General features: G+C 47.3%; 8 non-coding genes across 8 annotated transcripts; all 8 read right to left on the bottom strand.

Annotated features, from left to right (window-relative positions):
- Window positions 1–5,632: 5,632 nt before the first annotated feature.
- Window positions 5,633–5,704, bottom strand: TRNAP-UGG (transfer RNA proline (anticodon UGG)). Its single transcript has one exon. It is a non-coding gene; the product is annotated as a tRNA-Pro (tRNA).
- Window positions 5,705–6,201: 497 nt separating this feature from the next.
- On the bottom strand, window positions 6,202–6,273 carry TRNAP-CGG (transfer RNA proline (anticodon CGG)). Its single transcript has one exon. It is a non-coding gene; the product is annotated as a tRNA-Pro (tRNA).
- A 588-nt stretch (window positions 6,274–6,861) lies between these two features.
- On the bottom strand, window positions 6,862–6,933 carry TRNAP-CGG (transfer RNA proline (anticodon CGG)). Its single transcript has one exon. It is a non-coding gene; the product is annotated as a tRNA-Pro (tRNA).
- A 1,065-nt stretch (window positions 6,934–7,998) lies between these two features.
- TRNAP-CGG (transfer RNA proline (anticodon CGG)) lies at window positions 7,999–8,070 on the bottom strand. Its single transcript has one exon. It is a non-coding gene; the product is annotated as a tRNA-Pro (tRNA).
- A 1,065-nt stretch (window positions 8,071–9,135) lies between these two features.
- On the bottom strand, window positions 9,136–9,207 carry TRNAP-CGG (transfer RNA proline (anticodon CGG)). Its single transcript has one exon. It is a non-coding gene; the product is annotated as a tRNA-Pro (tRNA).
- A 588-nt stretch (window positions 9,208–9,795) lies between these two features.
- TRNAP-CGG (transfer RNA proline (anticodon CGG)) lies at window positions 9,796–9,867 on the bottom strand. Its single transcript has one exon. It is a non-coding gene; the product is annotated as a tRNA-Pro (tRNA).
- A 496-nt stretch (window positions 9,868–10,363) lies between these two features.
- Window positions 10,364–10,435, bottom strand: TRNAP-UGG (transfer RNA proline (anticodon UGG)). The gene has a single exon. It is a non-coding gene; the product is annotated as a tRNA-Pro (tRNA).
- Window positions 10,436–10,932: 497 nt separating this feature from the next.
- TRNAP-UGG (transfer RNA proline (anticodon UGG)) lies at window positions 10,933–11,004 on the bottom strand. Its single transcript has one exon. It is a non-coding gene; the product is annotated as a tRNA-Pro (tRNA).
- Between the last annotated feature and the right edge of the window lie 3,181 nt (window positions 11,005–14,185).

The following is a 14,185-nucleotide window of genomic DNA, read 5'->3' as shown; positions in this document are numbered from 1 at the left end:
AGATTAATATTTCCGTTTCTTCGTGAGTGAGAGCTCGTTGCAGTTTCGAGGAAGGCCTACGCTGTTCAAGTAATGCAAGTTAGGATAATTAAGCGTTAGACTCTGAAGTAATACTGATGCGGAAGGAAAAAGCAAAAACTGGGTTCGTCCGGGATTTGAACCCGGGACCTCTCGCTCCCGAAGCGAGAATCATACCCCTAGACCTTTTTTTTTTTTTTTTTTTTCCTTTATTGCCAATCCTCGACATGTCACCACAACACACATTCCTTAGATGATATACACAGAAACGAAAGAAAAAGACAAAAAGGAAATAATGAATACAAAAACGGAACAAGAAACAGTAATATACACATTCGTTGCCGTCCGCTACTGTGGCATGACATTGTCGTATTAAAATTCCTTGAGCGCTGTCAGGGGTTCAACCCTCGGCAGCCACTCAGGAACAGGCTGTTGCAACTTCTGCACTTCTACATATTTTTGCATACATTCTCGAAAGTATAAACGCGCCGGTCGGGCATCCGGGTCACAATGGTAGCCCGCCATTCTTGCGCGCCATAAACAGTGGAGGCCTGTTAGCATGATAAGGTCGTACGGGAATCCTTCGTCATCATTAACTGCCAGAAACCTGATTCCGTGTGGATCTATCGGTAACTCCTTTTTCAAAGTCCTTTGCAACACGTCCCAGAAGAAAACCCCCTCCCAACAGTGGATGAAGACATGATCTATGCTTTCCGGTTTTTTACAAATGAGGCAGTGGGTTCCCCACGGCATGTAGAACCCACGTTGTTCCAGGAAAATTTTAACAGATAAGGTACCGGTATGTAATTTAAAGAAGAAAGATTTCGTGGCTGGTTGAACTGGCATCATCTTCACCCTTTTCAAGACGTCTAGGCCTGGGCCTCCACTGTACACGGCTCTGTACATGGGTACAAGCAATACACTATCACACAAATCACGGTATAACTTTTTCCGTTTTGCATTCCACAAATATTCACTTGAAAAACGAACACGCAAAAAAGAAACACTATCAACTATTTCCCGAAAGAACCCACGGACAGATCCTGGCATTATTTCGGTACCTACTACAAACTCGGGAAGTGATCTTGAAAGCCTCATTTGGATCACCGTGCGCAGAAATGGGTCGTTTGTATCTCGAAAGAAGAAGAATCTATTCACCAGTTGACGCAAGAAAAGGTGCGCCAACCCCAGACCACCATCCTTCACGCGTCGGAAGAGATTATCTCGGCTGCATCGCTCCCAGCTCGATGCCCACACGAATACAGCGAACACGCGGTGCAGTTTCTGCACATTAATCCGAGAGCACTGTAGGACCTGCATCACGTACCAGATCTTTGTCACGAGAAACGTGTTGCACGCTGTAGCTCGCGCGAACATGGACAAGTGAACGGCGTTCCATCGGTCGGCTTTTTCTTTTACTTCTTTTGTTCGCTCCTTCCAGTATTCGCTACTGTCCTTGTAGGCATCAAGGGGTGCGCCAAGGTACTTAACTGGCGTCGTGACCCAGGTTACGTTGGAAAAGTGGTCTGGTGTGGACGCCCATTCCCCGTGCCAAAACCCCAAACATTTCTGCCAGTTCACGAAGCTATTAGTGGCATTACCAAACTGTCTGACGATACTCACTGCGTTCAATACACTTTGCGTATCTTTACAACATACAGCCACATCGTCAGCATATGCCAATAACTTCACCTCTGCTGCTTGGAGGCAAAATCCCTTAATGTATTCATTTTCAATGATGGCCTGACATAGCGTTTCTATGTAAACACAAAACAGGAGTGGGCTGAGTGGACAACCCTGGCGAACGGAGCGCTTCACGTTAATGGGGGCCCCCAGCATTTGATTAATTATAAGTCTCGTATAGCAACTCCGGTACGCCATGGTCACCCCCTCAGTGATTATGTGGCCAAAATTAACATGTTGAAGGATGGTGAGCAATATCTCGTGAGAAACACAGTCAAATGCTTTCTCCAAGTCTAGCTGGAGGATCGCAACTGCCTCACACATGGCATCACAACACTCCAGCACACACTTCAACTTATGAATGTTAGTAAAGATGGTTCTTCCGCGAATTCCACACGTCTGGTGTGGGCCGACTACATCCTTAATGACTGACTGCATACGCCGTGCCAACACCTTCATCAATATTTTGTAGTCGCAATTAGTAAGCGCAATGGGTCTGTATGATGAAAGTTGCTTGAGCTTTTCGGTGTCTTCTGTTTTCGGTATTAGTACGGTATGGGACTGGCCAAAGGATGGTGGAAGTATTTTCAGTTCGTATGCTTCGTTGTAAACGGCGGTTAAGATATGAGCTAGGTGGCCTTTAAAAGATTTGTACCAGGCGGCACAAAGACCGTCTGGACCTGGCGACTTGCCAGGATTCAGGTCTTCGATGGCCTTCATCACTTCATGTTCTGTTAATGGTCGTTCTAAGGTTTCTTTAACTTCAGACGACAGCTGTGGCATTCGTTGCAAAAATAAATTATTGAAATCGTGCATGTTGACAGGCCTGAATGCAAAAAGTTTTTTGTAATGCTCAAGGAACGCATGCCCTATGTTATTGTTATCGGTTAATACCACCCCTTCATATTCAATGGCCTCAATCTGCTTACGTCTGGAATGTTTTTTTTCTAGTCCCATCGCTCTTTTCGTTGGCGTTTCCCCGCATGTTAGTCTTTCTGCTCTAGCACGCACGAGTGCGCCTCGATAGCGTTCTTCGTCGAACACTTCGAGCTTTTTCTTAACAGCGCGCATATCGTCTTGATAAGCGCCCGGTTGCTTGCATTCCAGCGTCGCCAATTTTGCCAGCAATGTTTTTAAATCCTTTTCACTGGCCTTTTCTTCATAACGCAGTACGCTACTTCTTTCAATTGCTTTCATTTTGATGGTTTGCTTCAACAACTCCCATTCCTCGCCAAACTTTATAGAACTATCCGTTGCAAAAGAATTCAGAGCAGCCACTACCTTTTCATTAAAAGTTTCATCTCGTAGCAGCTCAGAATTCATTTTCCACAGTTCCCAAACGAATTTGTTTCGTTCTTTCTTGCTGCCTACCCTGCATTTTACCAGGCAGTGATCCGAGAATGATATGGCCGTAACTGCATAGCACTGGCATTTTTCTACCAAATCGTATGATAGATAGATCCGGTCTAATCGTGCGTGACTTGTGCCCTGAAAGTGAGTGTACATCACGTCTCGGTCAGCCCGAAAACACTCAGCGACATCTTCTAATTCGAACTCATGTATAATTTGTGCGAGGATATCGCTGCTTTTGTCATAAACTACGCGTCGCGTAGACCTATCCTCAGCATTCAATACGCAGTTGAAATCCCCTACACAGGCTATTGTTTTTTGCACAGAGAAGTGATGCTTTAGGTTCAAAAAGAAAGTTGCCCTCTCTTGCACTGTATTAGGTGCATAAATGCACAACACGCGCCATTTGACATCGCAATAACTGAAATCACAAACGACAAGTCGACCGGAAGTGCACGAGAAGTAACCGTCAATAACCAGTCCTGGAAGCTTCCTCACGAACAACACACATCCCGCCGAAGTCCCTAAGGCGTGGCTCACTACCGTATAGTAGTTGTACGTGAACCTTTGCACCATGCTCCCGGTCTCCTCCTCGCCGTCTACCTTGGTTTCTTGCACGGCTAAAACGTCGAGGTCGTGGTCCACTAGTAGTCTGTAAACCTGACTCTGTTTCTTTTTGGCGGCCAGACCTCGAACGTTTAGCGTGCCGAGGCTAAGCGACGGGTTGGTAGCCATTACTGATTTAAACGGGAGGGGAGAAGGCCCGGAGCATGGTGCTCACCTTAACGTCTAGCTGACCGCTAGACGCCTCCGTGGCCATCCGGTGGCCGTCGTCCGAGTTCGTCTTTGGTCGGCTTCGGGGTGAGCCTGCGGTCAGCCTCCAAGTTCGGCTTAGGCTTGATGGTGGAGCGCCTTCCGGGTAGCGTCTTAGCGGGTGGTGGCTCGGAGTCACCGCCGGCCTTTCCGTCGACTTTCTCCTCGTGCTGCAGGGATCTCTTGACCGGTGCCGAGACGGATTCGACGCGGGCGCTAGCATGGGTCGCGTTGTCGTCCGCCTCTGCCTGCGTTGCATCCGTAGCTCGCTGGTGGCTCTCATTTTCTTGCGGGGCCGTCTGCACGCTCTCGACTGTAGCTGCTGGTTCCTTAGGGGGAGGGATATTATTCCTTCCTGCTTCGGCCTGCTTGGTCGTCGCGCTCGTTTCTGCCGCCACGTTGCTGTTTCCAGCACCCTTGGCCGCTTCCTCCGCCTCGGTCACGTCCATCATATGTTCTGATGCCGACGGCTCGCTCTGCGCCGAGCCCGCGGCTACTGCGTAAGAGCGTACACAGTCCGCGTCGTTGTGTCCAAAAAGCCTGCACCGGGAACAACGGGGAACCTTGCATTCTCGTCGAACGTGGCCAGAGCCCCGGCAGCGTAGGCACTGCATGGGGCGACCTGGGGCTACCACCAGCGCAAGCTCGCCGGCGACGCGGATCTGGTGGGGCAGGTCGTCAACTTTCATTCCGGCTTTCAGCTGCAGCAGCACTGCTCGGGTCGTCGAGCCCTTGTCGGAAACGCCATCCACTCGCCAGCGCTCCCGGGTCACTTCCGTCACTTTGCCGAAGGAGGCCAGCGCGGTCTTGACGTCTTCGTCGTCCACCCCATGCAGAAGCCAGTGGATACGAAGCTTCACCTGTTGTTCCTTGGGGTCGATGACCAGGCAGCGACGCCCCTTCACCTGTAGCTCCTTCAGGGCAGCCAGCTTTTCGGCAGCCTCGGCTGTCTTCATCGTCACCGCCCATACATGGTTGATTTGGTATGCTCCAAGGGCGACGACGCCAGAGAGCATACCAACAGCTTGAAGCGCGTCCCGGAAATCTTCCACACGGAACGGGCGAACACGAGCGTCGCCGTGCAAAAAAACTGTATTTAAAACAATGCGTCCTGTAGGTAGCCGAGGCAAAATAATCTGGAAATCCTTATCTTCCTCCGTCGAAAGCCTGTTGCCGCGGCTAACAGCCGCATATGCCGCTCCATTGGAGCCCATGATCCTACGATCCGTTTAGCTCGGGAGCCGGAAGCAGAATCCCTAGACCAACGAGCCGAACGCTCACAGAGAGCGTTTTCGACGGCTTCTAAGGGAGCACAACAAAATCGGACAGGTGCTTCAGAAAAGCGGAATGTTATTTTCTGTCCACGTCACTGGGTTCTCGTTACAGTTTCCAGTGGGAAATTCGCTGATTACATAAAATAAATTGCGATGCATTAGCACTCTTCTCTGTAGTGATACTTATGCTTGAGGAAAGAATGAATACGTGGCCTCCTCCGCGATTTGAACCAGGGGTCTCTGCGTACCTTAGCCAGAATCATACCAATAGATTAACGAGTCGAGCCATCGCAGAGACTGCTTGTGCTGGCTGAAGTGCCTCTCCAAGAAAAGTGAGGAGATAACTGAGAGAGCAGTATAATATTTTCGTTTCTTCGTGAGTGAGAGCTCGTTGTAGTTTCGAGGAAGGCCTACGCTGTTCAAGTAATGCAAGTTAGGATAATTAAGCGCTAGACTCTGAAGTAATACTGATGCGAAAGGAAAAAGCAAAAATTGGGCTCGTCCGGGATTTGAACCCGGGACCCCTCGCACCCAAAGCGAGAATCATACCCCTAGACCAAGGAGCCGAACGATCGCAGACAGCGTTTTCGACGGCTTCTAAGGGAGTGCCATAAAATCGGACAGGTGCTTCCTAAAAGCGGAATGTTATTTTCTGTCCACGTCACTAGGTGCTCGTTAAAGTTTCCAGTGGGAAATTCACTGATAAAATAAAATATATTGCGATGCATTTGCGCTCTTCCCTGTAGTGATACTTATGCTTGAGGAAAGAATGAATAAGTGGCCTCCTCCGCGATTTGAACCAGGGGTCTATGCGTACCTTAGCCAGAATCATACCAATAGATTAACGAGTCGAGCTGTCGCAGAGACGGCTTGTGTTGGCTGAAGTGCCTCTGCAAGACAAGTGAGGAGATAACTGAGAGAGCAGATTATTATTTTCGTTTCTTCGCGAGTGAGAGCTCGTTGCAGTTTCGAGTAAGGCCTACGCTGTTCAAGTAACGCAAGATAGGATAATTTAGCGTTAGACTCTGAAGTAATACTGATGCGGAAGGAAAAAGCAAAAACTGGGCTCGTCCGGGATTTGAACCCGGGACCTCTCGCACCCGAAGCGAGAATCATACCCCTAGACCAACGAGCCGAATTTTTTTTCTTTATTGCATGGAAATAATGGTAGTGTCAAATCAATGCAGTTACATTAAGACCAACGAGCCGAACGTTCACAGACAGCCGAACGTTCACAGACAGCGTTTTCGACGGCTTCTAAGGGAGTGCCATAAAATCGGACAGGTGCTTCCTAAAAGCGGAATGTTATTTTCTGTCCACGTCACTGGGTGCTCGTTAAAGTTTCCAGTGGGAAATTCGCTGATCAAATAAAATATATTGCGATACATTTGCACTCTTATCTGTAGTGATACTTATGCTTGAGGAAAGAATGAATAAGTGGCCTCCTCCGCGATTTCAACCAGTGGTCTCTGCGTACCTTAGCCAGAATCATACCAATAGATTAACGAGTCGAGCTATCGCAGAGACTGCTTGTGGTGACTGACGTGCCTCTGCAAGACAAGTGAGGAGATAACTGAGAGAGCAGATTAATATTTCCGTTTCTTCGTGAGTGAGAGCTCGTTGCAGTTTCGAGGAAGGCCTACGCTGTTCAAGTAATGCAAAATTGGATAATTAAGCGTTAGACTCTGAAGTAATACTGATGCGGAAAGAAAAAGCAAAAACTGGGCTCGTCCGGGATTTGAACCCGGGACCTCTCGCACCCGAAGCGAGAATCATACCCCTAGACCAACGAGCCGAACGCTCACAGAGAGCGTTTTCGACGGCTTCTAATGGAGCACAACAAAATCGGACAGGTGCTTCAGAAAAGCGGAAGGTTATTTTCTGTCCACGTCACTGGGTTCTCGTTACGGTTTCCAGTGGGAAATTCGCTGATTACATAAAATAAATTGCGATGCATTTGCACTCTTCTCTGTAGTGATACTTATGCTTGAGGAAAGAATGAATAAGTGGCCTCCTCCGCGATTTGAACCAGGGGTTCTGCGTACCTTAGCCAGAATCATACCAATAGATTAACGAGTCGAGCCATCGCAGAGACTGCTTGTGCTGGCTGAAGTGCCTCTGCAAGAAAAGTGAGGAGATAACTGAGAGAGCAGATTAATATTTTCGTTTCTTCGTGAGTGAGAGCTCGTTGCAGTTTCTAGGAAGGCCTACGCTGTTCAAGTAATGCAAGTTAGGATAATTAAGCGTTAGACTCTGAAGTAATACTGATGCGAAAGGAAAAAGCAAAAATTGGGCTCGTCCGGGATTTGAACCTGGGACCTCTCGCACCCAAAGCGAGAATCATACCCCTAGACCAAGGAGCCGAACGATCGCAGACAGCGTTTTCGACGGCTTCTAAGGGAGTGCCATAAAATCGGACAGGTGCTTCCTAAAAGCGGAATTTTATTTTCTGTCCACGTCACTGGGTGCTCGTTAAAGTTTCCAGTGGGAAATTCGCTGATAAAATAAAATATATTGCGATGCATTTGCGCTCTTCTCTGTACTGATACTTATGCTTGAGGAAAGAATGAATAAGTGGCCTCCTCCGCGATTTCAACCAGTGGTCTCTGCGTACCTTAGCCAGAATCATACCAATGGATTAACGAGTCGAGCTGTCGCAGAGACTGCTTGTGTTGGCTGAAGTGCCTCTGCAAGACAAGTGAGGAGATAACTGAGAGAGCAGATTATTATTTTCGTTTGTTCGCGAGTGAGAGCTCGTTGCAGTTTCGAGGAAGGCCTACGCTGTTCAAGTAATGCAAAATTGGATAATTAAGCGTTAGACTCTGAAGTAATACTGATGCGGAAAGAAAAAGCAAAAACTGGGCTCGTCCGGGATTTGAACCCGGGACCTCTCGCACCCGAAGCGAGAATCATACCCCTAGACCAACGAGCCGAACGCTCACAGAGAGCGTTTTCGACGGCTTCTAATGGAGCACAACAAAATCGGACAGGTGCTTCAGAAAAGCGGAAGGTTATTTTCTGTCCACGTCACTGGGTTCTCGTTACGGTTTCCAGTGGGAAATTCGCTGATTACATAAAATAAATTGCGATGCATTTGCACTCTTCTCTGTAGTGATACTTATGCTTGAGGAAAGAATGAATAAGTGGCCTCCTCCGCGATTTGAACCAGGGGTTCTGCGTACCTTAGCCAGAATCATACCAATAGATTAACGAGTCGAGCCATCGCAGAGACTGCTTGTGCTGGCTGAAGTGCCTCTGCAAGAAAAGTGAGGAGATAACTGAGAGAGCAGATTAATATTTTCGTTTCTTCGTGAGTGAGAGCTCATTGCAGTTTCTAGGAAGGCCTACGCTGTTCAAGTAATGCAAGTTAGGATAATTAAGCGTTAGACTCTGAAGTAATACTGATGCGAAAGGAAAAAGCAAAAATTGGGCTCGTCCGGGATTTGAACCTGGGACCTCTCGCACCCAAAGCGAGAATCATACCCCTAGACCAAGGAGCCGAACGATCTCAGACAGCGTTTTCGACGGCTTCTAAGGGAGTGCCATAAAATCGGACAGGTGCTTCCTAAAAGCGGAATTTTATTTTCTGTCCACGTCACTGGGTGCTCGTTAAAGTTTCCAGTGGGAAATTCGCTGATAAAATAAAATATATTGCGATGCATTTGCGCTCTTCTCTGTACTGATACTTATGCTTGAGGAAAGAATGAATAAGTGGCCTCCTCCGCGATTTCAACCAGTGGTCTCTGCGTACCTTAGCCAGAATCATACCAATGGATTAACGAGTCGAGCTGTCGCAGAGACTGCTTGTGTTGGCTGAAGTGCCTCTGCAAGACAAGTGAGGAGATAACTGAGAGAGCAGATTATTATTTTCGTTTGTTCGCGAGTGAGAGCTCGTTGCAGTTTCGAGTAAGGCCTACGCTGTTGAAGTAACGCAAGATAGGATAATTTAGCGTTAGACTCTGAAGTAATACTGATGCGGAAGGAAAAAGCAAAAACTGGGCTCGTCCGGGATTTGAACCCGGGACCTATCGCACCCGAAGCGAGAATCATACCCCTAGACCAACGAGCCGAATTTTTTTTCTTTATTGCATGGAAATAATGGTAGTGTCAAATCAATGCAGTTACATTAAGACCAACGAGCCGAACGTTCACAGACAGCCGAACGTTCACAGGCAGCGTTTTCGACGGCTTCTAAGGGAGTGCCATAAAATCGGACAGGTGCTTCCTAAAAGCGGAATGTTATTTTCTGTCCACGTCACTGGGTGCTCGTTAAAGTTTCCAGTGGGAAATTCGCTGATCAAATAAAATATATTGCGATACATTTGCACTCTTATCTGTAGTGATACTTATGCTTGAGGAAAGAATGAATAAGTGGCCTCCTCCGCGATTTCAACCAGTGGTCTCTGCGTACCTTAGCCAGAATCATACCAATAGATTAACGAGTCGAGCTATCGCAGAGACTGCTTGTGGTGACTGACGTGCCTCTGCAAGACAAGTGAGGAGATAACTGAGAGAGCAGATTAATATTTCCGTTTCTTCGTGAGTGAGAGCTCGTTGCAGTTTCGAGGAAGGCCTACGCTGTTCAAGTAATGCAAAATTGGATAATTAAGCGTTAGACTCTGAAGTAATACTGATGCGGAAAGAAAAAGCAAAAACTGGGCTCGTCCGGGATTTGAACCCGGGACCTCTCGCACCCGAAGCGAGAATCATAGCCCTAGACCAACGAGCCGAACGCTCACAGAGAGCGTTTTCGACGGCTTCTAATGGAGCACAACAAAATCGGACAGGTGCTTCAGAAAAGCGGAAGGTTATTTTCTGTCCACGTCACTGGGTTCTCGTTACGGTTTCCATTGGGAAATTCGCTGATTACATAAAATAAATTGCGATGCATTTGCACTCTTCTCTGTAGTGATACTTATGCTTGAGGAAAGAATGAATAAGTGGCCTCCTCCGCGATTTGAACCAGGGGTTCTGCGTACCTTAGCCAGAATCATACCAATAGATTAACGAGTCGAGCCATCGCAGAGACTGCTTGTGCTGGCTGAAGTGCCTCTGCAAGAAAAGTGAGGAGATAACTGAGAGAGCAGATTAATATTTTCGTTTCTTCGTGAGTGAGAGCTCGTTGCAGTTTCGAGGAAGGCCTACGCTGTTCAAGTAATGCAAGTTAGGATAATTAAGCGTTAGACTCTGAAGTAATACTGATGCGAAAGGAAAAAGCAAAAATTGGGCTCGTCCGGGATTTGAACCTGGGACCTCTCGCACCCAAAGCGAGAATCATACCCCTAGACGAACGAGCCGAACGTTCGCAGAAAGCGTTTTCGACGGCTTCTAAGGGAGCACAACAAAATCGGACAGGTGCTTCAGAAAAGCGGAATGTTATTTTCTGTCCACGTCACTGGGTGCTCGTTACAGTTTCCAGTGGGAAATTCGCTGATTACATAAAATAAATTGCGATGCATTAGCACTCTTCTCTGTAGTGATACTTATGCTTGAGGAAAGAATGAATAAGTGGCCTCCTCCGCGATTTGAACCAGGGGTCTCTGCGCACCTTAGCCAGAATCATACCAATAGATTAATGAGTCGAGCTATCGCAGAGACTGCTTGTGGTGGCTGAAGTGCCTCTGCAAGACAAGTGAGGAGATAACTGAGAGAGCAGATTAATATTTTCGTTTCTTCGTGAGTGAGAGCTCGTTGCAGTTTCGAGGAAGGCCTACGCTGTTCAAGTAATGCAGGTTAGGATAATTCAGCGTTAGACTCTGAAGTAATACTGATGCGGAAGGAAAAAGCTAAAATTGGGCTCGTCCGGGATTTGAACCCGGGACCTCTCACACCCAAAGCGAGAATCATACCCCTAGACCAACGAGCCGAACGATCACAGACAGCGTTTGCGACGGCTTCTAAGGGAGTGCCATAAAATCGGACAGGTGCTTCCTAAAAGCGGAATGTTATTTTCTGTCCACCTCACTGGGTGCTCGTTAAAGTTTCCAGTGGGAAATTCGCTGATCAAATAAAATATATTGCGATACATTTGCACTCTTATCTGTAGTGATACTTATGCTTGAGGAAAGAATGAATAAGTGGCCTCCTCCGCGATTTCAACCAGTGGTCTCTGCGTACCTTAGCCAGAATCATACCAATAGATTAACGAGTCGAGCTGTCGCAGAGACTGCTTGTGGTGGCTGAAGTGCCTCTGCAAGACAAGTGAGGAGATAACTGAGAGAGCAAATTATTATTTTCGTTTCTTCGTGAGTGAGAGCTCGTTGCAGTTTCGAGGAAGGCCTACGCTGTTGAAGTAACGCAAGTTAGCGTAATTTAGCGTTAGACTCTGAAGTAATACTGATGCGGAAGGAAAAAGCAAAAACTGCGCTCGTCCGGCATTCGAACCCGGGACCTCTCGCACCCGAAGCGACAATCATACCCCTAGACCAACGAGCCGAACGTTCACAGTGAGCGTCTTCGACGGCTTCTAAGGGAGCACAACAAAATTGGACAGGTGCTTCAGAAAAGCGGAATGTTATTTTCTGTCCACGTCACTGGATGCTCGTTACAGTTTCCAGTGGGAAATTCGCTGATCACATAAAATTAATTGCGATGCATTAGCACTCTTCTCTGTAGTGATAATTATGCTTGAGGAAAGAATGAATAAGTGGCCTCCTCCGCGATTTGAACCAGGGGTCTCTGCGTAGCTTAGCCAGAATCATACCAATAGATTAACGAGTCGAGCTATCGCAGAGACTGCTTGTGGTGACTGAAGTGCCTCTGCAAGACAAGTGAGGAGATAACTGAGAGAGCAGATTAATATTTCCGTTTCTTCGTGAGTGAGAGCTCGTTGCAGTTTCGAGGAAGGCCTACGCTGTTCAAGTAATGCAAGTTAGGATAATTAAGCGTTAGACTCTGAAGTAATACTGATGCGGAAGGAAAAAGCAAAAACTGGGTTCGTCCGGGATTTGAACCCGGGACCTCTCGCTCCCGAAGCGAGAATCATACCCCTAGACCTTTTTTTTTTTTTTTTTTTTCCTTTATTGCCAATCCTCGACATGTCACCACAACACACATTCCTTAGATGATATACACAGAAACGAAAGAAAAAGACAAAAAGGAAATAATGAATACAAAAACGGAACAAGAAACAGTAATATACACATTCGTTGCCGTCCGCTACTGTGGCATGACATTGTCGTATTAAAATTCCTTGAGCGCTGTCAGGGGTTCAACCCTCGGCAGCCACTCAGGAACAGGCTGTTGCAACTTCTGCACTTCTACATATTTTTGCATACATTCTCGAAAGTATAAACGCGCCGGTCGGGCATCCGGGTCACAATGGTAGCCCGCCATTCTTGCGCGCCATAAACAGTGGAGGCCTGTTAGCATGATAAGGTCGTACGGGAATCCTTCGTCATCATTAACTGCCAGAAACCTGATTCCGTGTGGATCTATCGGTAACTCCTTTTTCAAAGTCCTTTGCAACACGTCCCAGAAGAAAACCCCCTCCCAACAGTGGATGAAGACATGATCTATGCTTTCCGGTTTTTTACAAATGAGGCAGTGGGTTCCCCACGGCATGTAGAACCCACGTTGTTCCAGGAAAATTTTAACAGATAAGGTACCGGTATGTAATTTAAAGAAGAAAGATTTCGTGGCTGGTTGAACTGGCATCATCTTCACCCTTTTCAAGACGTCTAGGCCTGGGCCTCCACTGTACACGGCTCTGTACATGGGTACAAGCAATACACTATCACACAAATCACGGTATAACTTTTTCCGTTTTGCATTCCACAAATATTCACTTGAAAAACGAACACGCAAAAAAGAAACACTATCAACTATTTCCCGAAAGAACCCACGGACAGATCCTGGCATTATTTCGGTACCTACTACAAACTCGGGAAGTGATCTTGAAAGCCTCATTTGGATCACCGTGCGCAGAAATGGGTCGTTTGTATCTCGAAAGAAGAAGAATCTATTCACCAGTTGACGCAAGAAAAGGTGCGCCAACCCCAGACCACCATCCTTCACGCGTCGGAAGAGATTATCTCGGCTGCATCGCTCCCAGCTCGATGCCCACACGAATACAGCGAACACGCGGTGCAGTTTCTGCACATTAATCCGAGAGCACTGTAGGACCTGCATCACGTACCAGATCTTTGTCACGAGAAACGTGTTGCACGCTGTAGCTCGCGCGAACATGGACAAGTGAACGGCGTTCCATCGGTCGGCTTTTTCTTTTACTTCTTTTGTTCGCTCCTTCCAGTATTCGCTACTGTCCTTGTAGGCATCAAGGGGTGCGCCAAGGTACTTAACTGGCGTCGTGACCCAGGTTACGTTGGAAAAGTGGTCTGGTGTGGACGCCCATTCCCCGTGCCAAAACCCCAAACATTTCTGCCAGTTCACGAAGCTATTAGTGGCATTACCAAACTGTCTGACGATACTCACTGCGTTCAATACACTTTGCGTATCTTTACAACATACAGCCACATCGTCAGCATATGCCAATAACTTCACCTCTGCTGCTTGGAGGCAAAATCCCTTAATGTATTCATTTTCAATGATGGCCTGACATAGCGTTTCTATGTAAACACAAAACAGGAGTGGGCTGAGTGGACAACCCTGGCGAACGGAGCGCTTCACGTTAATGGGGGCCCCCAGCATTTGATTAATTATAAGTCTCGTATAGCAACTCCGGTACGCCATGGTCACCCCCTCAGTGATTATGTGGCCAAAATTAACATGTTGAAGGATGGTGAGCAATATCTCGTGAGAAACACAGTCAAATGCTTTCTCCAAGTCTAGCTGGAGGATCGCAACTGCCTCACACATGGCATCACAACACTCCAGCACACACTTCAACTTATGAATGTTAGTAAAGATGGTTCTTCCGCGAATTCCACACGTCTGGTGTGGGCCGACTACATCCTTAATGACTGACTGCATACGCCGTGCCAACACCTTCATCAATATTTTGTAGTCGCAATTAGTAAGCGCAATGGGTCTGTATGATGAAAGTTGCTTGAGCTTTTCGGTGTCTTCTGTTTTCGGTATTAGTACGG

This window comes from Dermacentor andersoni, chromosome 7, assembly GCF_023375885.2.
Source record: "Dermacentor andersoni chromosome 7, qqDerAnde1_hic_scaffold, whole genome shotgun sequence".
Lineage (NCBI taxonomy): Eukaryota > Metazoa > Arthropoda > Arachnida > Ixodida > Ixodidae > Dermacentor > Dermacentor andersoni.
Note: the sequence above shows the minus strand (reverse complement) of the source record. Positions and strands in the feature narration are given on the sequence as shown.